Raw genomic sequence first — 23,683 nt, 5'->3', positions numbered from 1 at the left:
GATTAAGGAGATGTTTATCTTTCAAATGGTGTAACATAGTTGTATTTTTGAAAAATTTGAATTTTGACATTTATTTGGATTCAAATTTGCCGCTCTTGAAATGCACCTGCTGTTGATGGAGTGCACCACAGGTGGCACGCTAGCGTCCCACCTAGCCCCAAGAGGTTAATCAAGCACTTTAGACCACTCAGCCTGACAACACATTTGTTAAATGTCTCGATGGGATGGACACATGGCCCTGCCGTTGCAATGCCTAACTTTCATCGATTTCAATCATGGGTTTACATACAGCAACTGCAGTTTGTGGGGGAAAATACCACGTGTGTACAAACAGATGAGGTGGCCGAGTGGTTAAGGCGATGGACTGCTAATCCATTGTGCTCTGAATGCATGGGTTCGTATCCCATCATCATCGAGCAACCAAAAATATAAGACCTTTTTTATGGCACTGTAAGATTTTGACTTACGCAAACATTGGTAAGATGGCCGACTGCCACCGCATGAGCACAGAACTTGGTGTCTGAGTGGTGAAGGTGATGAACTACATGTGTAGATTGGAAAACCAACCTCTTCGCAAATGTTTTTTTTATTTCTTCTCTTGCATGGCCCCACATGAATATAGAATCCATGCACAGTCCTAGAGCGACTGATAAGATTCAGGTATTGAAGAATAGCTTTACCAAGGGCAACCTCAACGGTGGGATTTGAACCGACACCTCCAAACACTTAATCAAGCACTTTAGACCACTCAGCCTGACAACACATTTGTTAAATGTCTCGATGGGATCGACACATGGCTCTGCCGATGCAATGCCTAACTTTCATTGATTTCAATCATGGGTTTACATACAGCAACTACAATTTGTGGGGGCAACTGCCACTTATGTACCAACGGATGAGGTGGCCGAGTGGTTAAGGCGATGGACTGCTAATCCATTGTGCTCTGCATGCATGGGTTCGAATCCCATCCTCATCGAGCAAACAAAAAATTAAGACCTTTTTTATGGCACTGTAAGATTTTGACTTACGCAAACATTGGTAAGATGGCCGACTGCCACCGCAAGAGCACAGATCTTGGTATCTGAGTGGTGAAGGCGATGAACTACATGTGTAGATTGGAAAACCAACCTCTTCGCAAATGTTTTTTTTTATTTCTTCTCTTGCATGGCCCCACATGAATATATAATCCCTGCACACTCCTAGAGCAACTGATAAGATTCAGGTAATGAAGAATAGCTTTACCAAGGGCAACCTCAACGGTGGGATTTGAACCGACACCTCCACACACTTAATCAAGCACTTTAGACCACTCAGCCTGACAACACATTTGTTAAATGTCTCGATGGGATGGACACATGGCCCTGCCGTTGCAATGCCTAACTTTCATCGATTTCAATCATGGGTTTACATACAGCAACTGCAGTTTGTGGGGGAAAATACCACGTGTGTACAAACGGATGAGGTGGCCGAGTGGTTAAGGCGATGGACTGCTAATCTATTGTACTCTGAATGCATGGGTTCGTATCCCATCCTCATCGAGCAACCAAAAATATAAGACCTTTTTTATGGCACTGTAAGAATTTGACTTAGGCAAAAATTGGTAAGATGGCCGACTGCCACCGCATGAGCACAGAACTTGGTGTCTGAGTGGTGAAGGTGATGAACTACAGGTGTAGATTGGAAAACCAACCTCTTCGCAAATGTTTTTTTTATTTCTTCTCTTGCATGGCCCCACATGAATATAGAATCCCTGCACACTCCTAGAGCGACTGATAAGATTCAGGTATTGAAGAATAGCTTTACCAAGGGCAACCTCAACGGTGGGATTTGAACCGACACCTCCACACACTTAATCAAGCACTTTAGACCACTCAGCCTGACAACACATTTGTTAAATGTCTCGATGGGATGGACACATGGCCCTGCCGTTGCAATGCCTAACTTTCATCGATTTCAATCATGGGTTTACATACAGCAACTGCAGTTTGTGGGGGAAAATACCACGTGTGTACAAACGGATGAGGTGGCCGAGTGGTTAAGGCGATGGACTGCTAATCCATTGTGCTCTGAATGCATGGGTTCGTATCCCATCATCATCGAGCAACCAAAAATATAAGACCTTTTTTATGGCACTGTAAGATTTTGACTTACGCAAACATTGGTAAGATGGCCGACTGCCACCGCATGAGCACAGAACTTGGTGTCTGAGTGGTGAAGGTGATGAACTACATGTGTAGATTGGAAAACCAACCTCTTCGCAAATGTTTTTTTTATTTCTTCTCTTGCATGGCCCCACATGAATATAGAATCCATGCACAGTCCTAGAGCGACTGATAAGATTCAGGTATTGAAGAATAGCTTTACCAAGGGCAACCTCAACGGTGGGATTTGAACCGACACCTCCACACACTTAATCAAGCACTTTAGACCACTCAGCCTGACAACACATTTGTTAAATGTCTCGATGGGATCGACACATGGCCCTGCCGTTGCAATGCCTAACTTTCATCGATTTCAATCATGGGTTTACATACAGCAACTGCAGTTTGTGGGGGAAAATACCACGTGTGTATAAATGGATGAGGTGGCCGAGTGGTTAAGGCGATGGACTGCTAATCTATTGTACTCTGAATGCATGGGTTCGTATCCCATCCTCATCGAGCAACCAAAAATATAAGACCTTTTTTATGGCACTGTAAGAATTTGACTTACGCAAACATTGGTAAGATGGCCGACTGCCACCGCATGAGCACAGAACTTGGTGTCTGAGTGGTGAAGGTGATGAACTACAGGTGTAGATTGGAAAACCAACCTCTTCGCAAATGTTTTTTTTATTTCTTCTCTTGCATGGCCCCACATGAATATAGAATCCCTGCACACTCCTAGAGCGACTGATAAGATTCAGGTATTGAAGAATAGCTTTACCAAGGGCAACCTCAACGGTGGGATTTGAACCGACACCTCCACACACTTAATCAAGCACTTTAGACCACTCAGCCTGACAACACATTTGTTAAATGTCTCGATGGGATGGACACATGGCCCTGCCGTTGCAATGCCTAACTTTCATCGATTTCAATCATGGGTTTACATACAGCAACTGCAGTTTGTGGGGGAAAATACCACGTGTGTACAAACGGATGAGGTGGCCGAGTGGTTAAGGCGATGGACTGCTAATCCATTGTGCTCTGAATGCATGGGTTCGTATCCCATCATCATCGAGCAACCAAAAATATAAGACCTTTTTTATGGCACTGTAAGATTTTGACTTACGCAAACATTGGTAAGATGGCCGACTGCCACCGCATGAGCACAGAACTTGGTGTCTGAGTGGTGAAGGTGATGAACTACATGTGTAGATTGGAAAACCAACCTCTTCGCAAATGTTTTTTTTATTTCTTCTCTTGCATGGCCCCACATGAATATAGAATCCATGCACACTCCTAGAGCGACTGATAAGATTCAGGTATTGAAGAATAGCTTTACCAAGGGCAACCTCAACGGTGGGATTTGAACCGACACCTCCACACACTTAATCAAGCACTTTAGACCACTCAGCCTGACAACACATTTGTTAAATGTCTCGATGGGATCGACACATGGCTCTGCCGTTGCAATGCCTAACTTTCATTGATTTCAATCATGGGTTTACATACAGCAACTACAATTTGTGGGGGCAACTGCCACTTATGTACCAACGGATGAGGTGGCCGAGTGGTTAAGGTGATGGACTGCTAATCCATCGTGCTCTGCATGCATGGGTTCGAATCCCATCCTCATCGAGCAAACAAAAAACTAATACCTTTTTTATGGCACTGTAAGATTTTGACTTACGCAAACATTGGTAAGATGGCCGACTGCCACCGCATGAGCACAGAACTTGGTGTCTGAGTGGTGAAGGTGATGAACTACATGTGTAGATTGGAAAACCAACCTCTTCGCAAATGTTTTTTTTTATTTGTTCTCTTGCATGGCCCCACATGAATATAGAATCCCTGCACACTCCTAGAGCAACTGATAAGATTCAGGTAATGAAGAATAGCTTTACCAAGGGCAACCTCAACGGTGGGATTTGAACCGACACCTCCACACACTTAATCAAGCACTTTAGACCACTCAGCCTGACAACACATTTGTTAAATGTCTCGATGGGATGGACACATGGCCCTGCCGTTGCAATGCCTAACTTTCATCGATTTCAATCATGGGTTTACATACAGCAACTGCAGTTTGTGGGGGAAAATACCACGTGTGTACAAACGGATGAGGTGGCCGAGTGGTTAACCTGTTGGGTCTAGGGGGCAGCATTTGCACGTCTGGATAAAAAAAATGTACCCGATTTAATCTGGTTACTAATCCTACCCAGTAACTAGAATATGCATATACTTATTATATATGGATAGAAAACACTCTAAAGTTTCCAAAACTGTTTGAATGGTGTCTGTGAGTATAACAGAACTCATTTGGCAGGCAAAACCCTGAGACATTTTCTGACAGGAAGTGGATACCTGATGTGTTGTATTGACTTTAAACCTATCCCATTGAAAAACACAGGGGCTTAGGAATATTTTGGCACTTCCTATTGCTTCCACTAGATGTCACCAGCCTTTACAAAGTGTTTTGAGTCTTCTGGAGGGAGATCTGACCGAACAAGAGCCATGGAACGATGATGGCCCATTAGACACCTGGCGCGCTAGTTCATGTTGGGTACCCTCGTTCCAATACGTTATAAAAGAGTATGCATTCGTCCACCTTGAATATTATTCATGTTCTGGTTAAAAAAGGCCCTAATGATTTATGCTATACAACGTTTGACATGTTTGAACGAACGTAAATATATTTTTTCCCCTCGTTCATGACGAGAAGTCCGGCTGGCTTACATCATGTGCTAACGAGACGGAGATTTTTGGACATAAATGATGAGCTTTTTTGAACAAAACTACATTCGTTATGGACCTGTGATACCTGGAAGTGACATCTGATGAAGAGAATCAAAGGTAATGGATTATTTACATAGTATTTTCGATTTTAGATCTCCCCAACATGACGTCTAGTCTGTATCGCAACGCGTATTTTTCTGGGCGCAGTGCTCAGATTATTGCAAAGTGTGATTTCCCAGTAAGGTTATTTTTAAATCTGGCAAGTTGATTGCGTTCAAGAGATGTAAATCTATAATTCTTTAAATGACAATATAATATTTTACCAATGTTTTCTAATTTTAATTATTTAATTTGTGACGCTGACTTGACTGCCGGTTATTGGAGGGAAACGATTTCCTCAACATCAATGCCATAGTAAAACGCTGTTTTTGGATATAAATATGAACTTGATAGAACTAAAAATGCATGCATTGTCTAACATAATGTCCTAGGAGTGTCATCTGATGGAGATTGTAAAAGGTTAGTGCATCATTTTAGCTGGTTTTATGGTTTTGGTGACCCTGTCTTTGACTTGACAAAACATTACACACAACTCTTGTAAATGTACTGTCCTAACATACTCTAAATTTATGCTTTCGCCGTAAAACCTTTTTGAAATCGTAAAACGTGGTTAGATTAAGGAGATGTTTATCTTTCAAATGGTGTAACATAGTTGTATTTTTGAAAAATTTGAATTTTGACATTTATTTGGATTCAAATTTGCCGCTCTTGAAATGCACCTGCTGTTGATGGAGTGCACCACGGGTGGCACGCTAGCATCCCACCTAGCCCCAAGAGGTTAAGGCGATGGACTGCTAATCCATTGTGCTCTGAATGCATGGGTTCGTATCCCATCCTCATCGAGCAACCAAAAATATAAGACCTTTTTTATGGCACTGTAAGATTTTGACTTACGCAAACATTGGTAAGATGGCCGACTGCCACCGCAAGAGCACAGATCTTGGTATCTGAGTGGTGAAGGCAATGAACTACATGTGTAGATTGGAAAACCAACCTCTTCGCAAATGTTTTTTTTTATTTGTTCTCTTGCATGGCCCCACATGAATATAGAATCCCTGCACACTCATAGAGCAACTGATAAGATTCAGGTAATGAAGAATAGCTTTACCAAGGGCAACCTCAACGGTGGGATTTGAACCGACACCTCCACACACTTAATCAAGCACTTTAGACCACTCAGCCTGACAACACATTTGTTAAATGTCTCGATGGGATGGACACATGGCCCTGCCGTTGCAATGCCTAACTTTCATCGATTTCAATCATGGGTTTACATACAGCAACTGCAGTTTGTGGGGGAAAATACCACGTGTGTACAAACGGATGAGGTGGCCGAGTGGTTAAGGCGATGGACTGCTAATCTATTGTACTCTGAATGCATGGGTTCGTATCCCATCCTCATCGAGCAACCAAAAATATAAGACCTTCTTTATGGCACTGTAAGAATTTGACTTACGCAAACATTGTTAAGATGGCCGACTGCCACCGCATGAGCACAGAACTTGGTGTCTGAGTGGTGAAGGTGATGAACTACATGTGTAGATTGGAAAACCAACCTCTTCGCAAATGTTTTTTTTATTTCTTCTCTTGCATGGCCCCACATGAATATAGAATCCCTGCACACTCCTAGAGCGACTGATAAGATTCAGGTATTGAAGAATAGCTTTACCAAGGGCAACCTCAACGGTGGGATTTGAACCGACACCTCCACACACTTAATCAAGCACTTTAGACCACTCAGCCTGACAACACATTTGTTAAATGTCTCGATGGGATGGACACATGGCCCTGCCGTTGCAATGCCTAACTTTCATCGAATTCAATCATGGGTTTACATACAGCAACTGCAGTTTGTGGGGGAAAATACCACGTGTGTACAAATGGATGAGGTGGCCGAGTGGTTAAGGCGATGGACTGCTAATCCATTGTGCTCTGAATGCATGGGTTCGTATCCCATCCTCATCGAGCAACCAAAAATATAAGACCTTTTTTATGGCACTGTAAGAATTTGACTTACGCAAACATTGGTAAGATGGCCGACTGCCACCGCATGAGCACAGAACTTGGTGTCTGAGTGGTGAAGGTGATGAACTACATGTGTAGATTGGAAAACCAACCTCTTCGCTAATGTTTTTTTTATTTCTTCTCTTGCATGGCCCCACATGAATATAGAATCCCTGCACACTCCTAGAGCGACTGATAAGATTCAGGTATTGAAGAATAGCTTTACCAAGGGCAACCTCAACGGTGGGATTTGAACCGACACCTCCACACACTTAATCAAGCACTTAGACCACTCAGCCTGACAACACATTTGTTAAATGTCTCGATGGGATCGACACATGGCTCTGCCGTTGCAATGCCTAACTTTCATTGATTTCAATCATGGGTTTACATACAGCAACTACAATTTGTGGGGGCAACTGCCACTTATGTACCAATGGATGAGGTGGCCGAGTGGTTAAGGCGATGGACTGCTAATCCATTGTGCTCTGCATGCATGGGTTCCAATCCTCATCGAGCAAACAAAAAATGAAGACCTTTTTTATGGCACTGTAAGATTTTGACTTACGCAAACATTGGTAAGATGGCCGACTGCCACCGCAAGAGCACAGATCTTGGTATCTGAGTGGGGAAGGCGATGAACTACATGTGTAGATTGGAAAACCAACCTCTTCGCAAATGTTTTTTTTTATTTGTTCTCTTGCATGGCCCCACATGAATATAGAATCCCTGCACACTCCTAGAGCAACTGATAAGATTCAGGTAATGAAGAATAGCTTTACCAAGGGCAACCTCAACGGTGGGATTTGAACCGACACCTCCACACACTTAATCAAGCACTTTAGACCACTCAGCCTGACAACACATTTGTTAAATGTCTCGATGGGATGGACACATGGCCCTGCCGTTGCAATGCCTAACTTTCATCGATTTCAATCATGGGTTTACATACAGCAACTGCAGTTTGTGGGGGAAAATACCACGTGTGTACAAACGGATGAGGTGGCCGAGTGGTTAAGGCGATGGACTGCTAATCCATTGTGCTCTGAATGCATGGGTTCGTATCCCATCCTCATCGAGCAACCAAAAATATAAGACCTTTTTTATGGCACTGTAAGAATTTGACTTACGCAAACATTGGTAAGATGGCCGACTGCCACCGCATGAGCACAGAACTTGGTGTCTGAGTGGTGAAGGTGATGAACTACATGTGTAGATTGGAAAACCAACCTCTTCGCAAATGTTTTTTTTATTTCTTCTCTTGCATGGCCCCACATGAATATAGAATCCCTGCACACTCCTAGAGCGACTGATAAGATTCAGGTATTGAAGAATAGCTTTACCAAGGGCAACCTCAACGGTGGGATTTGAACCGACACCTCCACACACTTAATCAAGCACTTTAGACCACTCAGCCTGACAACACATTTGTTAAATGTCTCGATGGGATCGACACATGGCTCTGCCGTTGCAATGCCTAACTTTCATTGATTTCAATCATGGGTTTACATACAGCAACTACAATTTGTGGGGGCAACTGCCACTTATGTACCAACGGATGAGGTGGCCGAGTGGTTAAGGCGATGGACTGCTAATCCATTGTGCTCTGCATGCATGGGTTCGAATCCCATCCTCATCGAGCAAACAAAAAATTAAGACCTTTTTTATGGCACTGTAAGATTTTGACTTACGCAAACATTGGTAAGATGGCCGACTGCCACCGCAAGAGCACAGATCTTGGTATCTGAGTGGTGAAGGCGATGAACTACATGTGTAGATTGGAAAACCAACCTCTTCGCAAATGTTTTTTTTTATTTGTTCTCTTGCATGGCCCCACATGAATATAGAATCCCTGCACACTCCTAGAGCAACTGATAAGATTCAGGTAATGAAGAATAGCTTTACCAAGGGCAACCTCAACGGTGGGATTTGAACCGACACCTCCACACACTTAATCAAGCACTTTAGACCACTCAGCCTGACAACTCATTTGTTAAATGTCTCGATGGGATGGACACATGGCCCTGCCGTTGCAATGCCTAACTTTCATCGATTTCAATCATGGGTTTACATACAGCAACTGCAGTTTGTGGGGGAAAATACCACGTGTGTACAAACGGATGAGGTGGCCGAGTGGTTAAGGCGATGGACTGCTAATCCATTGTGCTCTGCATGCATGGGTTCGTATCCCATCCTCATCGAGCAAACAAAAAATTAAGACTTTTTTTATGGCACTGTAAGATTTTGACTTACGCAAACATTGGTAAGATGGCCGACTGCCACCGCAAGAGCACAGATCTTGGTATCTGAGTGGTGAAGGCGATGAACTACATGTGTAGATTGGAAAACCAACCTCTTCGCAAATGTTTTTTTTTATTTGTTCTCTTGCATGGCCCCACATGAATATAGAATCCCTGCACACTCCTAGAGCAACTGATAAGATTCAGGTAATGAAGAATAGCTTTACCAAGGGCAACCTCAACGGTGGGATTTGAACCGACACCTCCACACACTTAATCAAGCACTTTAGACCACTCAGCCTGACAACACATTTGTTAAATGTCTCGATGGGATGGACACATGGCCCTGCCGTTGCAATGCCTAACTTTCATCGATTTCAATCATGGGTTTACATACAGCAACTGCAGTTTGTGGGGGAAAATACCACCTGTGTACAAACGGATGAGGTGGCCGAGTGGTTAAGGCGATGGACTGCTAATCCATTGTGCTCTGAATGCATGGGTTCCTATCCCATCATCATCGAGCAACCAAAAATATAAGACCTTTTTTATGGCACTGTAAGATTTTGACTTACGCAAACATTGGTAAGATGGCCGACTGCCACCGCATGAGCACAGAACTTGGTGTCTGAGTGGTGAAGGTGATGAACTACATGTGTAGATTGGAAAACCAACCTCTTCGCAATTGTTTTTTTTATTTCTTCTCTTGCATGGCCCCACATGAATATAGAATCCCTGCACACTCCTAGAGCGACTGATAAGATTCAGGTATTGAAGAATAGCTTTACCAAGGGCAACCTCAACGGTGGGATTTGAACCGACACCTCTACACACTTAATCAAGCACTTTAGACCACTCAGCCTGACAACACATTTGTTAAATGTCTCGATGTGATGGACACATGGCCCTGCCATTGCAATGCCTAACTTTCATCGAATTCAATCATGGGTTTACATACAGCAACTGCAGTTTGTGGGGGAAAATACCACATGTGTACAAATGGATGAGGTGGCCAAGTGGTTAAGGCGATGGGCTGCTAATCCATTGTGCTCTGAATGCATGGGTTCGTATCCCATCCTCATCGAGCGACCAAAAATATAAGACCTTTTTTATGGCACTGTAAGAATTTGACTTACGCAAACATTGGTAAGATGGCCGACTGCCACCGCATGAGCACAGAACTTGGTGTCTGAGTGGTGAAGGTGATGAACTACATGTGTAGATTGGAAAACCAACCTCTTCGCAAATGTTTTTTTTATTTCTTCTCTTGCATGGCCCCACATGAATATAGAATCCCTGCACACTCCTAGAGCGACTGATAAGATTCAGGTATTGAAGAATAGCTTTACCAAGGGCAACCTCAACGGTGGGATTTGAACCGACACCTCCACACACTTAATCAAGCACTTTAGACCACTCAGCCTGACAACACATTTGTTAAATGTCTCGATGGGATGGACACATGGCCCTGCCGTTGCAATGCCTAACTTTCATCGATTTCAATCATGGGTTTACATACAGCAACTACAATTTGTGGGGGCAACTGCCACTTATGTACCAAAGGATGAGGTGGCTGAGAGGTTAAGGCGATGGACTGCTAATCCATTGTGCTCTGCATGCATGGGTTCGAATCCCATCCTCATCGAGCAAAAAAAAATTAAGACCTTTTTTATGGCACTGTAAGATTTTGACTTACGCAAACATTGGTAAGATGGCCGACTGCCACCGCATGAGCACAGAACTTGGTGTCTGAGTGGTGAAGGTGATGAACTACATGTGTAGATTGGAAAACCAACCTCTTCGCAAATGTTTTTTTTATTTGTTCTCTTGCATGGCCCCACATGAATATAGAATCCCTGCACACTCCTAGAGCAACTGATAAGATTCAGGTAATGAAGAATAGCTTTACCAAGGGCAACCTCAATGGTGGGATTTGAACCGACACCTCCACACACTTAATCAAGCACTTTAGACCACTCAGCCTGACAACACATTTGTTAAATGTCTCGATGGGATGGACACATGGCCCTGCCGTTGCAATGCCTAATTTTCATCGATTTCAATCATGGGTTTACATACAGCAACTGCAGTTTGTGGGGGAAAATACCATGTGTGTACAAACGGATGAGGTGGCCGAGTGGTTAAGGCGATGGACTGCTAATCCACTGTGCTCTGCATGCATGGGTTCGAATCCCATCCTCATCGAGCAATCAAAAAAATAAGACCTTTTTTTTATGGCACTGTACGATTTTGACTTACGCAAACATTGGTAAGATGGCCGACTGCCACCGCATGAGCACAGAACTTGGTATCTGAGTGGTGAAGGCGATGAACTACATGTGTAGATTGGAAAACCAACCTCTTCGCAAATGTTTTTTTTATTTCTTCTCTTGCATGGCCCCACATGAATATAGAATCCCTGCACACTCCTAGAGCGACTGATAAGATTCAGGTATTGAAGAATAGCTTTACCAAGGGCAACCTCAACGGTGGGATTTGAACCGACACCTCCACACACTTAATCAAGCACTTTAGACCACTCAGCCTGACAACACATTTGTTAAATGTCTCGATGGGATGGTACACATGGCCCTGCCGTTGCAATACTTAACTTTCATTGATTTCAATCATGGGTTTACATACAGCAACTACAGTTTGTGGGGGCAACTGCCACTTGTGTACCAGCGGATGAGGTGGCCGAGTGGTTAAGGTGATGGACTGCTAATCCATTGTGCTCTGCATGCATGGGTTTGAATCCCATCCTCATCGAGCAACCAAAAAAAAGTGACCTGTTTTATGGCACTGTAAGATTTTGACTTACGCAAACATTGGTAAGATGGCCGACTGCCACCGCAAGAGCACAGAACTTGGTATCTGAGTGGTGAAGGCGATGAACTACATGTGTAGATTGGAAAACCAACCTCTTCGCAAATGTTTTTTTTTATTTCTTCTCTTGCATGGCCCCACATGAATATAGAATCCCTGCACACTCCTAGAGCGACTGATAAGATTCAGGTAATGAAGAATAGCTTTACCAAGGGCAACCTCAATGGTGGGATTTGAACCGACACCTCCACACACTTAATCAAGCACTTTAGACCACTCAGCCTGACAACACATTTGTTAAATGTCTCGATGGGATGGACACATGGCCCTGCCGTTGCAATGCCTAACTTTCATCGATTTCAATCATGGGTTTACATACAGCAACTGCAGTTTGTGGGGGAAAATACCACGTGTGTACAAACGGATGAGGTGGCCGAGTGGTTAAGGCGATGGACTGCTAATCCATTGTGCTCTGCATGCATGGGTTAGAATCTCATCGAGCAATCAAAAAAAATAGACCTTTTTTATGGCACTGTACGATTTTGACTTACGCAAACATTGGTAAGATGGCCGACTGCCACCGCATGAGCACAGAACTTGGTATCTGAGTGGTGAAGGCGATGAACTACATGTGTAGATTGGAAAACCAACCTCTTCGCAAATGTTTTTTTTATTTCTTCTCTTGCATGGCCCCACATGAATATAGAATCCCTGCACACTCCTAGAGCGACTGATAAGATTCAGGTATTGAAGAACAGCTTTACCAAGGGCAACCTCAACGGTGGGATTTGAACCGACACCTCCACACACTTAATCAAGCACTTTAAACCACTCAGCCTGACAACACATTTGTTAAATGTCTCGATGGGATGGACACATGGCCCTGAAGTTGCAATACTTAACTTTCATTGATTTCAATCATGGGTTTACATACAGCAACTACAGTTTGTGGGGGCAACTGCCACTTGTGTACCAGCGGATGAGGTGGCCGAGTGGTTAAGGTGATGGACTGCTAATCCATTGTGCTCTGCATGCATGGGTTTGAATCCCATCCTCATCGAGCAACCTAAAAAAAGTGACCTATTTTATGGCACTGTAAGATTTTGACTTACGCAAACATTGGTAAGATGGCCGACTGCCACCGCAAGAGCACAGAACTTGCTATCTGAGTGGTGAAGGCGATGAACTACATGTGTAGATTGGAAAACCAACCTCTTCGCAAATATTTTTTTTATTTCTTCTCTTGCATGGCCCCACATGAATATAGAATCCCTGCACACTCCTAGAGCGACTGATAAGATTCAGGTAATGAAGAATAGCTTTACCAAGGGCAACCTAAATGGTGGGATTTGAACCGACACCTCCACACACTTAATCAAGCACTTTAGACCACTCAGCCTGACAACACATTTGTTAAATGTCTCGATGGGATGGACACATGGCCCTGCCGTTGCAATGCCTAACTTTCATCGATTTCAATCATGGGTTTACATACAGCAACTGCAGTTTGTGGGGGAAAATACCACGTGTGTAAAAACGGATGAGGTGGCCGAGTGGTTAAGGCGATGGACTGCTAATCCATTGTGCTCTGCATGCATGGGTTAGAATCCCATCCTCATCGAGCAATCAAAAAAATAAGACATTTTTTATGGCACTGTACGATTTTGACTTACGCAAACATTGGTAAGATGGCCGACTGCCACCGCATGAGCACAGAACTTGGTATCTGAGTGGTGAAGGCGATGAACTACATGTGTAGATTGGAAAACCAACCTCTTCGCAAATGTTTTTTTTATTTTTTCTCTTGCATGGCCCCACATGAATATAGAATCCCTGCACACTCCTAGAGCGACTGATAAGATTCAGGTATTGAAGAACAGCTTTACCAAGGGCAACCTCAACGGTGGGATTTGAACCGACACCTCCACACACTTAATCAAGCACTTTAGACCACTCAGCCTGACAACACATTTGTTAAATGTCTCGATGGGATGGACTCATGGCCCTGCCGTTGCAATGCCTAACTTTCATTGATTTCAATCATGGGTTTACATACAGCAACTGCAGTTTGTGGGGGAAAATACCACATGTGTACAAATGGATGAGGTGGCCGAGTGGTTAAGGCGATGGACTGCTAATCCATTGTGCTCTGCATGCATTGATTCGAATCCCATCCTCATCGATCAATCAAAAAAATTAGACCTTTTTTATGGCACTGTAAGATTTTGACTTACGCAAACATTGGTAAGATGGCCGACTGCCACCGCAAGAGCACAGAACTTGGTATCTGAGTGGTGAAGGCGATGAACTACATGTGTAGATTGGAAAACCAACCTCTTCGCAAATGTTTTTTTTATTTCTTCTCTTGCATGGCCCCACATGAATATAGAATCCCTGCACACTCCTAGAGCGACTGATAAGATTCAGGTAATGAAGAATAGCTTTACCAAGGGCAACCTCAATGGTGGGATTTGAACCGACACCTCCACACACTTAATCAAGCACTTTAGACCACTCAGCCTGACAACACATTTGTTAAATGTCTCGATGGGATGGACACATGGCCCTGCCGTTGCAATGCCTAACTTTCATCGATTTCAATCATGGGTTTACATACAGCAACTGCAGTTTGTGGGGGAAAATACCACTTATTTACCAGTGGACAAGGTGGCCGAGTGGTAAAGGTGATGGACTGCTAATCCATTGTGCTCTGCATGCATGGGTTCGAATCCCATCCTCATCGAGCAACCAAAAAAATATGACTTTTTTTAAGGCACTGTAAGATTTTGACTTAGGCAAACATTGGTAAGATGGCCGACTGCCACCGCAAGAGAACAGAACTTGGTATCTGAGTGGTGAAGGCGATGAACTACATGTGTAGATTGGAAAACCAACCTCTTCGCAAATGTTTTTTTTATTTCTTCTCTTGCATGGCCCCACATGAATATAGAATCCCTGCACACTCCTAGAGCGACTGATAAGATTCAGGTAATGAAGAATAGCTTTACCAAGGGCAACCTCAATGGTGGGATTTGAACCGACACCTCCACACACTTAATCAAGCACTTTAGACCACTCAGCCTGACAACACATTTGTTAAATGTCTCGATGGGATGGACACATGGCCCTGCCGTTGCAATGCCTAACTTTCATCGATTTCAATCATGGGTTTACATACAGCAACTGCAGTTTGTGGGGGAAAATACCACATGTGTAGAAAAGGATGAGGTGGCCGAGTGGTTAAGGCGATGGACTGCCAATCCATTGTGCTCTGCATGCATTGGTTCGAATCCCATCCTCATCGAGCAATCAAAAAAATAAGACCTTTTTTATGGCACTGTACGATTTTGACTTACGCAAACATTGGTAAGATGGCCGACTGCCACCGCATGAGCACAGAACTTGGTATCTGAGTGGTGAAGGCGATGAGCTACATGTGTAGATTGGAAAACCAACCTCTTCGCAAATGTTTTTTTTATTTCTTCTCTTTCATGGCCCCACATGAATATAGAATCCCTGCACACTCCTAGAGCGACTGATAAGATTCAGGTATTGAAGAACAGCTTTACCAAGGGCAACCTCAACAGTGGTATTTGAACCGACACCTCCACACACCCAATCGTGGGATTACATGCAGCAACTACAGTTTGTAGGGGCAACTGCCACTTGTTTACCAACGGATGAGGTGGCCGAGTGGTTAAGGCGATGGACTGCTAATCCATTGTGCTCTGCATGCATGGGTTCGAATCCCATCCTCATCGAGCATCCCAAAAAAATCAGTACTTCTTTATGGCACTGCAAGATTTTGACTTTCGCAAAGATTGGTAAGATGGCCGACTGCCACCGCAACAGCACAGAACGTGGTATCTGAGTGGTGAAGGCGAAGAACTACATGTGTAGATTGGAAAACCAAACTCTTCGCAAATGTTTTTTATTTCTTCTCTTGCATGGCCCCACATGAATATAGAATCCCTGCACACTCCTAGAGCGACTGATAAGATTCAGGTATTGAAGAATAGCTTTACCATGGGCAACCTAAACGGTGGGATTTGAACCGACACCTCCACACACCCAATCGTGGGATTACATGCAGCAACTACAGTTTGTAGGGGCAACTGCCACATGTATACCAACGGATGAGGTGGCCGAGTGGTTAAGGCGATGAACTGCTAATCCATTGTGATCTGCATTCATGGGTTCGAATCCCATCCTCATCGAGCAACCCAAAAAAATCAGTACTTCTTTATGGCACTGTAAGATTTTGACTTACGCAAACATTGGTAAGATGGCTGACTGTCACCGCAACAGCACAGAACTTGGTATCTGAGTGGTGAAGGCGATGAACTACATGTGTAGATTGGAAAACCAACCTCTTCACAATTGTTTTTTTTATTTCGTCTCTTGCATGGCCCCACATGAATATAGAATCCCTGCACACTCCTAGAGCGACTGATAAGATTCAGGTATTGAACAATAGCTTTACCAAGGGCAACCTCAACGGTGGGATTTGAACCGACACCTCCACACACTTAATCAAGCACTTTAGACCACTCAGCCTGAGAACACATTTGTTAAATGTCTCGATGGGATCGACACATGGCCCTGCCGTTGCTATGCCTAACTTTAATTGATTTCAATCATGGCTTTACATGCAGCACCTACAGTTTGTGTGGGATAATGCCACTTGTAAAACAATGGATGAGGTGGCCGAGTGGTTAAGGCGATGGACTGCTAATCCATTGTGATCTGCATTCATGGGTTCGAATCCCATCCTCATCGAGCAACCCAAAAAAATCAGTACTTCTTTATGGCACTGTAAGATTTTGACTTAATTAAGCAAACATTGGTAAGATGGCCGACTGCCACCGCAACAGCACAGAACTTGGTATCTGAGTGGTGAAGGCGATGAACTACATGTGTAGATTGGAAAACCAACCTCTTCGCAATTGTTTTTTTTATTTCGTCTCTTGCATGGCCCCACATGAATATAGAATCCCTGCACACTCCTAGAGCGACTGATAAGATTCAGGTATTGAAGAATAGCTTTACCAAGGGCAACCTCAACTGTGGGATTTGAACCGACACCTCCACACACCCTATCGTGGGATTACATGCAGCAACTACAGTTTGTAGGGGCAACTGCCACTTTTATACCAATGGATGAGGTCGCCGAGTGGTTAAGGCGATGGACTGCTAATCCATTGTGCTCTGCATGCATGGGTTCGAATCCCATCCTCATTGAGCAACCAAAAAAATCAGTAGTTCTTTATGGCACTGTAATATTTTGACTTAAGCAAACATTGGTAAGATAGCCGACTGCCACCGCAAGAGCACAGAACTTGGTATCTGAGTGGTGAAGGCGATAAACTACATGTGTAGATTGGAAAACCAACCTCTTCGCAATTGTTTTTTTTATTTCGTCTCTTGCATGGCCCCACATGAATATAGAATCCCTGCACACTCCTAGAGCGACTGATAAGATTCAGGTATTGAAGAATAGCTTTACCAAGGGCAACCTCAACGGTGGGATATGAACCGACACCTCCACACACCCTATCGTGGGATTACATGCAGCAACTACAGTTTGTAGGGGCAACTGCCACTTGTATACCAACAGATGAGGTGGCCGAGTGGTTAAGGCGATGGACTGCTAATCCATTGTGATCTGCATGCATGGGTTCGAATCCCATCCTCATCGAGCAACCCAAAAAAATCAGTACCTCTTTATAGCACTGTAAGATTTTGACTTACGCAAACATTGGTAAGATGGCCGACTGTCACCGCAACAGCACAGAACTTGGTATCTGAGTGGTGAAGGCGAAGAACTACATGTGTAGATTGGAAAACCAACCTCTTCGCAATTGTTTTTTTTATTTCGTCTCTTGCATGGCCCCACATGAATATAGAATCCCTGCACACTCCTAGAGCGACTGATAAGATTCAGGTATTGAACAATAGCTTTACCAAGGGCAACCTCAACGGTGGGATTTGAACCGACACCTCCACACACTTAATCAAGCACTTTAGACCACTCAGCCTGACAACACATTTGTTAAATGTCTCGATGGGATCGACACATGGCCCTGCCGTTGCTATGCCTAACTTTAATTGATTTCAATCATGGCTTTACATGCAGCACCTACAGTTTGTGTGGGATAATGCCACTTGTAAAACAAAGGATGAGGTGGCCGAGTGGTTAAGGCGATGGTACTGCTAATCCATTGTGCTCTGCATGCATGGGTTCGAATCCCATCCTCATCGAGCAACCAAAAAAATCACTACTTCTTTATGGCACTGTAAGATTTTGACTTAATTAAGCAAACATTGGTAAGATGGCCGACTGCCACCGCAACAGCACAGAACTTGGTATCTGAGTGGTGAAGGCGATGAACTACATGTGTAGATTGGAAAACCAACCTCTTCGCAATTGTTTTTTTTATTTCGTCTCTTGCATGGCCCCACATGAATATAGAATCCCTGCATACTCCTAGAGCGACTGATAAGATTCAGGTATTGAAGAATAGCTTTACCAAGGGCAACCTCAACGGTGGGATTTGAACCGACACCTCCACACACCCTATCGTGGGATTACATGCAGCAACTACAGTTTGTAGGGGCAACTGCCACTTTTATACCAATGGATGAGGTGGCCGAGTGGTTAAGGCGATGGACTGCTAATCCATTGTGCTCTGCATGCATGGGTTCGAATCCCATTCTCATTCAGCAACCAAAAAAATCGGTACTTCTTTATGGCACTGTAAGATTTTGACTTAAGCAAACATTGGTAAGATGGCCGACTGCCACCGCAACAGCACAGAACTTGGTATCTGAGTGGTGAAGGCGATGAACTACATGTGTAGATTGGAAAACCAACCTCTTCGCAATTGTTTTTTTTATTTCGTCTCTTGCATGGCCCCACATGAATATAGAATCCCTGCACACTCCTAGAGCGACTGATAAGATTCAGGTATTGAAGAAAAGCTTTACCAAGGGCAACCTCAACGGTGGGATATGAACCGACACCTCCACACACCCTATCGTGGGATTACATGCAGCAACTACAGTTTGTAGGGGCAACTGCCACTTGTATACCAAAGGATGAGGTGGCCGAGTGGTTAAGGCGATGGACTGCTAATCCATTGTGCTCTGCATGCATGGGTTCGAATCGCAACCAAAAAATCAGTACTTCTTTATGGCACTGTAAGATTTTGTCTTAAGCAAACATTGGTAAGATGGCCGACTGCCACCGCAACAGCACAGAACTTGCTATCTGAGTGGTGAAGGCGAAGAACTACATGTGTAGATTGGAAAACCAACCTCTTCGCAAATGTTTTTTATTTCTTCTCTTGCATGGGCCCACATGAATATAGAATCCCTGCACACTCCTAGAGCGACTGATAAGATTCAGGTATTGAAGAATAGCTTTACCAAGGGCAACCTCAACAGTGGGATTTGAACCGACACCTCCACACACTTAATCAAGCACTTTAGACCACTCAGCCTGACAACACATTTGTTAAATGTCTCGATGGGATCGACACATGGCCCTGCCGTTGCTATGCCTAACTTTAATTGATTTTAATCATGGCTTTACATGCAGCACCTACAGTTTGTGTGGGATAATGCCACATGTATAACAATGGATGAGGAGGCCGAGTGGTTAAGGTGATGGACTGCTAATCCATTGTGCTCTGCATGCATGGGTTCGAGTCCCATCCTCATCGAACAACCCAAAAAAATCAGTACTTTTTTATGGCACTGTAAGATTTTGACTTACGCAAACATTGGTAAGATGGCCGACTGTCACCGCAACAGCACAGAACTTGGTATCTGAGTGGTGAAGGCGATGAACTACATGTGTAGATTGGAAAACCAACCTCTTCGCAATTGTTTTTTTTATTTCTTCTCTTGCATGGCCCCACATGAATATAGAATCCCTGCACACTCCTAGAGCGACTGATAAGATTCAGGTATTGAAGAATAGCTTTACCAAGGGCAACCTCAACGGTGGGATTTGAACCGACACCTCCACACACTTAATCAAGCACTTTAGACCACTCAGCCTGACAACACATTTGTTAAATGTCTCGATGGGATCGACACATGGCCCTGCCGTTGCTATGCCTAACTTTCATTGATTTGAATCATGGCTTTACATGCAGCACCTACAGTTTGTGTGGGATACTGCCACTTGTATAACAATGGATGAGGTGGCCGAGTGGTTAAGGCGATGGACTGCTAATACATTGTGCTCTGCATGAATGGGTTAGAATCCCATCCTCATCGAGCAACCAAAAAAATCAGTACTTCTTTATGGCACTGTAAGATTTTGACTTAAGCAAACATTGGTAAGATGGCCGACTGCCACCGCAACAGCACAGAACTTGCTATCTGAGTGGTGAAGGCGAAGAACTACATGTGTAGATTGGAAAACCAACCTCTTCGCAAATGTTTTTTATTTCTTCTCTTGCATGGCCCCACATGAATATAGAATCCCTGCACACTCCTAGAGCGACTGATAAGATTCAGGTATTGAAGAATAGCTTTACCAAGGGCAACCTCAACGGTGGGATATGAACCGACACCTCCACACACCCTATCGTGGGATTACATGCAGCAACTACAGTTTGTAGGGGCAACTGCCACTTGTATAGCAAAGGATGAGGTGGCCGAGTGGTTAAGGCGATGGACTGCTAATCCATTGTGCTCTGCATGCATGGGTTCGAATCGCAACCAAAAAATCAGTACTTCTTTATGGCACTGTAAGATTTTGTCTTAAGCAAACATTGGTAAGATGGCCGACTGCCACCGCAACAGCACAGAACTTGCTATCTGAGTGGTGAAGGCGAAGAACTACATGTGTAGATTGGAAAACCAACCTCTTCGCAAATGTTTTTTATTTCTTCTCTTGCATGGGCCCACATGAATATAGAATCCCTGCACACTCCTAGAGCGACTGATAAGATTCAGGTATTGAAGAATAGCTTTACCAAGGGCAACCTCAACAGTGGGATTTGAACCGACACCTCCACACACTTAATCAAGCACTTTAGACCACTCAGCCTGACAACACATTTGTTAAATGTCTCGATGGGATCGACACATGGCCCTGCCGTTGCTATGCCTAACTTTAATTGATTTTAATCATGGCTTTACATGCAGCACCTACAGTTTGTGTGGGATAATGCCACATGTATAACAATGGATGAGGAGGCCGAGTGGTTAAGGTGATGGACTGCTAATCCATTGTGCTCTGCATGCATGGGTTCGAATCCCATCCTCATCGAACAACCAAAAAAAACAGTACTTTTTTATGGCACTGTAAGATTTTGACTTACGCAAACATTGGTAAGATGGCCGACTGTCACCGCAACAGCACAGAACTTGGTATCTGAGTGGTGAAGGCGATGAACTACATGTGTAGATTGGAAAACCAACCTCTTCGCAATTGTTTTTTTTATTTCTTCTCTTGCATGGCCCCACATGAATATAGAATCCCTGCACACTCCTAGAGCGACTGATAAGATTCAGGTATTGAAGAATAGCTTTACCAAGGGCAACCTCAACGGTGGGATTTGAACCGACACCTCCACACACTTAATCAAGCACTTTAGACCACTCAGCCTGACAACACATTTGTTAAATGTCTCGATGGGATCGACACATGGCCCTGCCGTTGCTATGCCTAACTTTCATTGATTTGAATCATGGCTTTACATGCAGCACCTACAGTTTGTGTGGGATACTGCCACTTGTATAACAATGGATGAGGTGGCCGAGTGGTTAAGGCGATGGACTGCTAATACATTGTGCTCTGCATGAATGGGTTAGAATCCCATCCTCATCGAGCAACCAAAAAAATCAGTACTTCTTTATGGCACTGTAAGATTTTGACTTAAGCAAACATTGGTAAAATGGCCGACTGCCACCGCAACAGCACAGAACTTGCTATCTGAGTGGTGAAGGCGAAGAACTACATGTGTAGATTGGAAAACCAACCTCTTCGCAAATGTTTTTTATTTCTTCTCTTGCATGGCCCCACATGAATATAGAATCCCTGCACACTCCTAGAGCGACTGATAAGATTCAGGTATTGAAGAATAGCTTTACCAAGGGCAACCTCAACGGTGGGATTTGAACCGACACCTCCACACACCCAATTGTGGGATTACATGCAGCAACTACAGTTTGTAGAGGCAACTGAAACTTGTATAACAACGTATGAGGTGGCCGAGTGGTTAAGGTGATGGACTGCTAATCCAATGGGCTTGAATCCCATCCTCATCGAGCAACCAAAAAATTCAGTACTTCTTTATGGCACTGTAAGGTTTTGACTTACGCAAACATTGGTAAGATGGCCGACTGCAACAGCACAGAACTTGGTATCTGAGTGGTGAAGGCGAAGAACTACATGTATAGATTGGAAAACCAACCTCTTTGCAAATGTTTTTTTTATTTCTTCCTTTGCACTGCCCACATGAATATAGAATCCCTGCACACTCCTAGAGCGACTGATAAGATTCAGGTATTGAAGAATAGCTTTACCAAGGGCAACCTCAATGGTGGGATTTGAACCGACACCTCCACAAACCTAATCAAGCACTTTAGACCACTCAGCCTGACAACACATTTGTTAAATGTCTCGATGGGATCGACACATGGCCCTGCCGTTGCTATGCCTAACTTTAATTAATTTCAATCATGGCTTTACATGCAGCACCTACAGTTTGTTTGGGAAACTGCCAATTCGATACCAATGGATGAGGTGGCCGAGTGGTTAAGGTGATGGACTGTTAATCCATTGTGCTCTGCATGCATGGGATCGAATCCCATCCTCATTGAGCAACCAAAAAAATCAGTACTTCTTTATGGCACTGTAAGATTTTGACTTACGCAAACATTGGTAAGATGGCCGACTGCCACCGCAACAGCACAGAACTTGGTATCTGAGTGGTGAAGGCGATGAACTACATGTGTAGATTGGAAAACCAACCTTTTCACAATTGTTTTTTTTATTTCTTCTCTTGCATGGCCCCACATGAATATAGAATCCCTGCACACTCCTAGAGCGACTGATAAGATTCAGGTATTGAAGAATAGCTTTACCAAGGGCAACCTCAACGGTGGGATTTGAACCGACACCTCCACACACTTAATCAAGCACTTTAGACCACTCAGCCTGACAACACATTTGTTAAATGTCTCGATGGGATCGACACATGGCCCTGCCGTTGCTATGCCTAACTTTAAATGATTTCAATCATGGCTTTACATGCAGCACCTACAGTTTGTGTGGGATAATGCCTCTTGTAAAACAATGGACGTAGTGGGAGAGTGGTTAAGGCGATGGACTGCTAATCCATTGTGTTCTGCATGCATGGGTTCGAATCGCAACCAAAAAATCAGTACATCTTTATGGCACTGTAAGATTTTGTCTTAAGCAAACATTGGTAAGATGGCCGACTGCCACCGCAACAGCACAGAACTTGCTATCTGAGTGGTGAAGGCGAAGAACTACATGTGTAGATTGGAAAACCAACCTCTTCGCAAATGTTTTTTATTTCTTCTCTTGCATGGGCCCACATGAATATAGAATCCCTGCACACTCCTAGAGCGACTGATAAGATTCAGGTATTGAAGAATAGCTTTACCAAGGGCAACCTCAACGGTGGG

General features: G+C 43.9%; 32 non-coding genes across 32 annotated transcripts; all 32 read left to right on the top strand.

The window, feature by feature from the left end:
- The first annotated feature begins 333 nt into the window (after window positions 1-333).
- trnas-gcu (transfer RNA serine (anticodon GCU)) lies at window positions 334-415 on the top strand. The gene has a single exon. It is a non-coding gene; the product is annotated as a tRNA-Ser (tRNA).
- A 479-nt stretch (window positions 416-894) lies between these two features.
- Window positions 895-976, top strand: trnas-gcu (transfer RNA serine (anticodon GCU)). The gene has a single exon. It is a non-coding gene; the product is annotated as a tRNA-Ser (tRNA).
- A 480-nt stretch (window positions 977-1,456) lies between these two features.
- trnas-gcu (transfer RNA serine (anticodon GCU)) lies at window positions 1,457-1,538 on the top strand. The gene has a single exon. It is a non-coding gene; the product is annotated as a tRNA-Ser (tRNA).
- A 479-nt stretch (window positions 1,539-2,017) lies between these two features.
- trnas-gcu (transfer RNA serine (anticodon GCU)) lies at window positions 2,018-2,099 on the top strand. Its single transcript has one exon. It is a non-coding gene; the product is annotated as a tRNA-Ser (tRNA).
- A 479-nt stretch (window positions 2,100-2,578) lies between these two features.
- On the top strand, window positions 2,579-2,660 carry trnas-gcu (transfer RNA serine (anticodon GCU)). Its single transcript has one exon. It is a non-coding gene; the product is annotated as a tRNA-Ser (tRNA).
- A 479-nt stretch (window positions 2,661-3,139) lies between these two features.
- On the top strand, window positions 3,140-3,221 carry trnas-gcu (transfer RNA serine (anticodon GCU)). The gene has a single exon. It is a non-coding gene; the product is annotated as a tRNA-Ser (tRNA).
- Window positions 3,222-3,700: 479 nt separating this feature from the next.
- trnas-gcu (transfer RNA serine (anticodon GCU)) lies at window positions 3,701-3,782 on the top strand. Its single transcript has one exon. It is a non-coding gene; the product is annotated as a tRNA-Ser (tRNA).
- Window positions 3,783-6,262: 2,480 nt separating this feature from the next.
- trnas-gcu (transfer RNA serine (anticodon GCU)) lies at window positions 6,263-6,344 on the top strand. The gene has a single exon. It is a non-coding gene; the product is annotated as a tRNA-Ser (tRNA).
- A 479-nt stretch (window positions 6,345-6,823) lies between these two features.
- Window positions 6,824-6,905, top strand: trnas-gcu (transfer RNA serine (anticodon GCU)). The gene has a single exon. It is a non-coding gene; the product is annotated as a tRNA-Ser (tRNA).
- A 1,035-nt stretch (window positions 6,906-7,940) lies between these two features.
- trnas-gcu (transfer RNA serine (anticodon GCU)) lies at window positions 7,941-8,022 on the top strand. Its single transcript has one exon. It is a non-coding gene; the product is annotated as a tRNA-Ser (tRNA).
- Window positions 8,023-8,501: 479 nt separating this feature from the next.
- trnas-gcu (transfer RNA serine (anticodon GCU)) lies at window positions 8,502-8,583 on the top strand. The gene has a single exon. It is a non-coding gene; the product is annotated as a tRNA-Ser (tRNA).
- Window positions 8,584-9,063: 480 nt separating this feature from the next.
- trnas-gcu (transfer RNA serine (anticodon GCU)) lies at window positions 9,064-9,145 on the top strand. Its single transcript has one exon. It is a non-coding gene; the product is annotated as a tRNA-Ser (tRNA).
- A 1,041-nt stretch (window positions 9,146-10,186) lies between these two features.
- Window positions 10,187-10,268, top strand: trnas-gcu (transfer RNA serine (anticodon GCU)). The gene has a single exon. It is a non-coding gene; the product is annotated as a tRNA-Ser (tRNA).
- Window positions 10,269-10,747: 479 nt separating this feature from the next.
- On the top strand, window positions 10,748-10,829 carry trnas-gcu (transfer RNA serine (anticodon GCU)). Its single transcript has one exon. It is a non-coding gene; the product is annotated as a tRNA-Ser (tRNA).
- A 478-nt stretch (window positions 10,830-11,307) lies between these two features.
- trnas-gcu (transfer RNA serine (anticodon GCU)) lies at window positions 11,308-11,389 on the top strand. The gene has a single exon. It is a non-coding gene; the product is annotated as a tRNA-Ser (tRNA).
- A 482-nt stretch (window positions 11,390-11,871) lies between these two features.
- trnas-gcu (transfer RNA serine (anticodon GCU)) lies at window positions 11,872-11,953 on the top strand. Its single transcript has one exon. It is a non-coding gene; the product is annotated as a tRNA-Ser (tRNA).
- Window positions 11,954-12,988: 1,035 nt separating this feature from the next.
- Window positions 12,989-13,070, top strand: trnas-gcu (transfer RNA serine (anticodon GCU)). The gene has a single exon. It is a non-coding gene; the product is annotated as a tRNA-Ser (tRNA).
- Window positions 13,071-13,549: 479 nt separating this feature from the next.
- Window positions 13,550-13,631, top strand: trnas-gcu (transfer RNA serine (anticodon GCU)). The gene has a single exon. It is a non-coding gene; the product is annotated as a tRNA-Ser (tRNA).
- Window positions 13,632-14,110: 479 nt separating this feature from the next.
- On the top strand, window positions 14,111-14,192 carry trnag-gcc (transfer RNA glycine (anticodon GCC)). The gene has a single exon. It is a non-coding gene; the product is annotated as a tRNA-Ser (tRNA).
- A 479-nt stretch (window positions 14,193-14,671) lies between these two features.
- On the top strand, window positions 14,672-14,753 carry trnas-gcu (transfer RNA serine (anticodon GCU)). Its single transcript has one exon. It is a non-coding gene; the product is annotated as a tRNA-Ser (tRNA).
- Window positions 14,754-15,232: 479 nt separating this feature from the next.
- trnas-gcu (transfer RNA serine (anticodon GCU)) lies at window positions 15,233-15,314 on the top strand. Its single transcript has one exon. It is a non-coding gene; the product is annotated as a tRNA-Gly (tRNA).
- Window positions 15,315-15,689: 375 nt separating this feature from the next.
- Window positions 15,690-15,771, top strand: trnas-gcu (transfer RNA serine (anticodon GCU)). The gene has a single exon. It is a non-coding gene; the product is annotated as a tRNA-Ser (tRNA).
- Window positions 15,772-16,145: 374 nt separating this feature from the next.
- On the top strand, window positions 16,146-16,227 carry trnas-gcu (transfer RNA serine (anticodon GCU)). Its single transcript has one exon. It is a non-coding gene; the product is annotated as a tRNA-Ser (tRNA).
- A 480-nt stretch (window positions 16,228-16,707) lies between these two features.
- Window positions 16,708-16,789, top strand: trnas-gcu (transfer RNA serine (anticodon GCU)). The gene has a single exon. It is a non-coding gene; the product is annotated as a tRNA-Ser (tRNA).
- A 380-nt stretch (window positions 16,790-17,169) lies between these two features.
- trnas-gcu (transfer RNA serine (anticodon GCU)) lies at window positions 17,170-17,251 on the top strand. The gene has a single exon. It is a non-coding gene; the product is annotated as a tRNA-Ser (tRNA).
- A 375-nt stretch (window positions 17,252-17,626) lies between these two features.
- On the top strand, window positions 17,627-17,708 carry trnas-gcu (transfer RNA serine (anticodon GCU)). The gene has a single exon. It is a non-coding gene; the product is annotated as a tRNA-Ser (tRNA).
- Window positions 17,709-18,188: 480 nt separating this feature from the next.
- Window positions 18,189-18,271, top strand: trnas-gcu (transfer RNA serine (anticodon GCU)). The gene has a single exon. It is a non-coding gene; the product is annotated as a tRNA-Ser (tRNA).
- A 379-nt stretch (window positions 18,272-18,650) lies between these two features.
- On the top strand, window positions 18,651-18,733 carry trnas-gcu (transfer RNA serine (anticodon GCU)). The gene has a single exon. It is a non-coding gene; the product is annotated as a tRNA-Ser (tRNA).
- Window positions 18,734-19,652: 919 nt separating this feature from the next.
- Window positions 19,653-19,734, top strand: trnas-gcu (transfer RNA serine (anticodon GCU)). The gene has a single exon. It is a non-coding gene; the product is annotated as a tRNA-Ser (tRNA).
- Window positions 19,735-20,214: 480 nt separating this feature from the next.
- On the top strand, window positions 20,215-20,296 carry trnas-gcu (transfer RNA serine (anticodon GCU)). Its single transcript has one exon. It is a non-coding gene; the product is annotated as a tRNA-Ser (tRNA).
- A 918-nt stretch (window positions 20,297-21,214) lies between these two features.
- Window positions 21,215-21,296, top strand: trnas-gcu (transfer RNA serine (anticodon GCU)). Its single transcript has one exon. It is a non-coding gene; the product is annotated as a tRNA-Ser (tRNA).
- A 479-nt stretch (window positions 21,297-21,775) lies between these two features.
- On the top strand, window positions 21,776-21,857 carry trnas-gcu (transfer RNA serine (anticodon GCU)). Its single transcript has one exon. It is a non-coding gene; the product is annotated as a tRNA-Ser (tRNA).
- The last annotated feature ends 1,826 nt before the right edge of the window (window positions 21,858-23,683 follow it).

Source organism: Salmo salar, chromosome 04, assembly GCF_965601325.2.
Source record: "Salmo salar chromosome 04, fSalSal1, whole genome shotgun sequence".
Taxonomy (NCBI): domain Eukaryota; kingdom Metazoa; phylum Chordata; class Actinopteri; order Salmoniformes; family Salmonidae; genus Salmo; species Salmo salar.
This window is presented reverse-complemented; position numbering and strand designations above follow the sequence as displayed.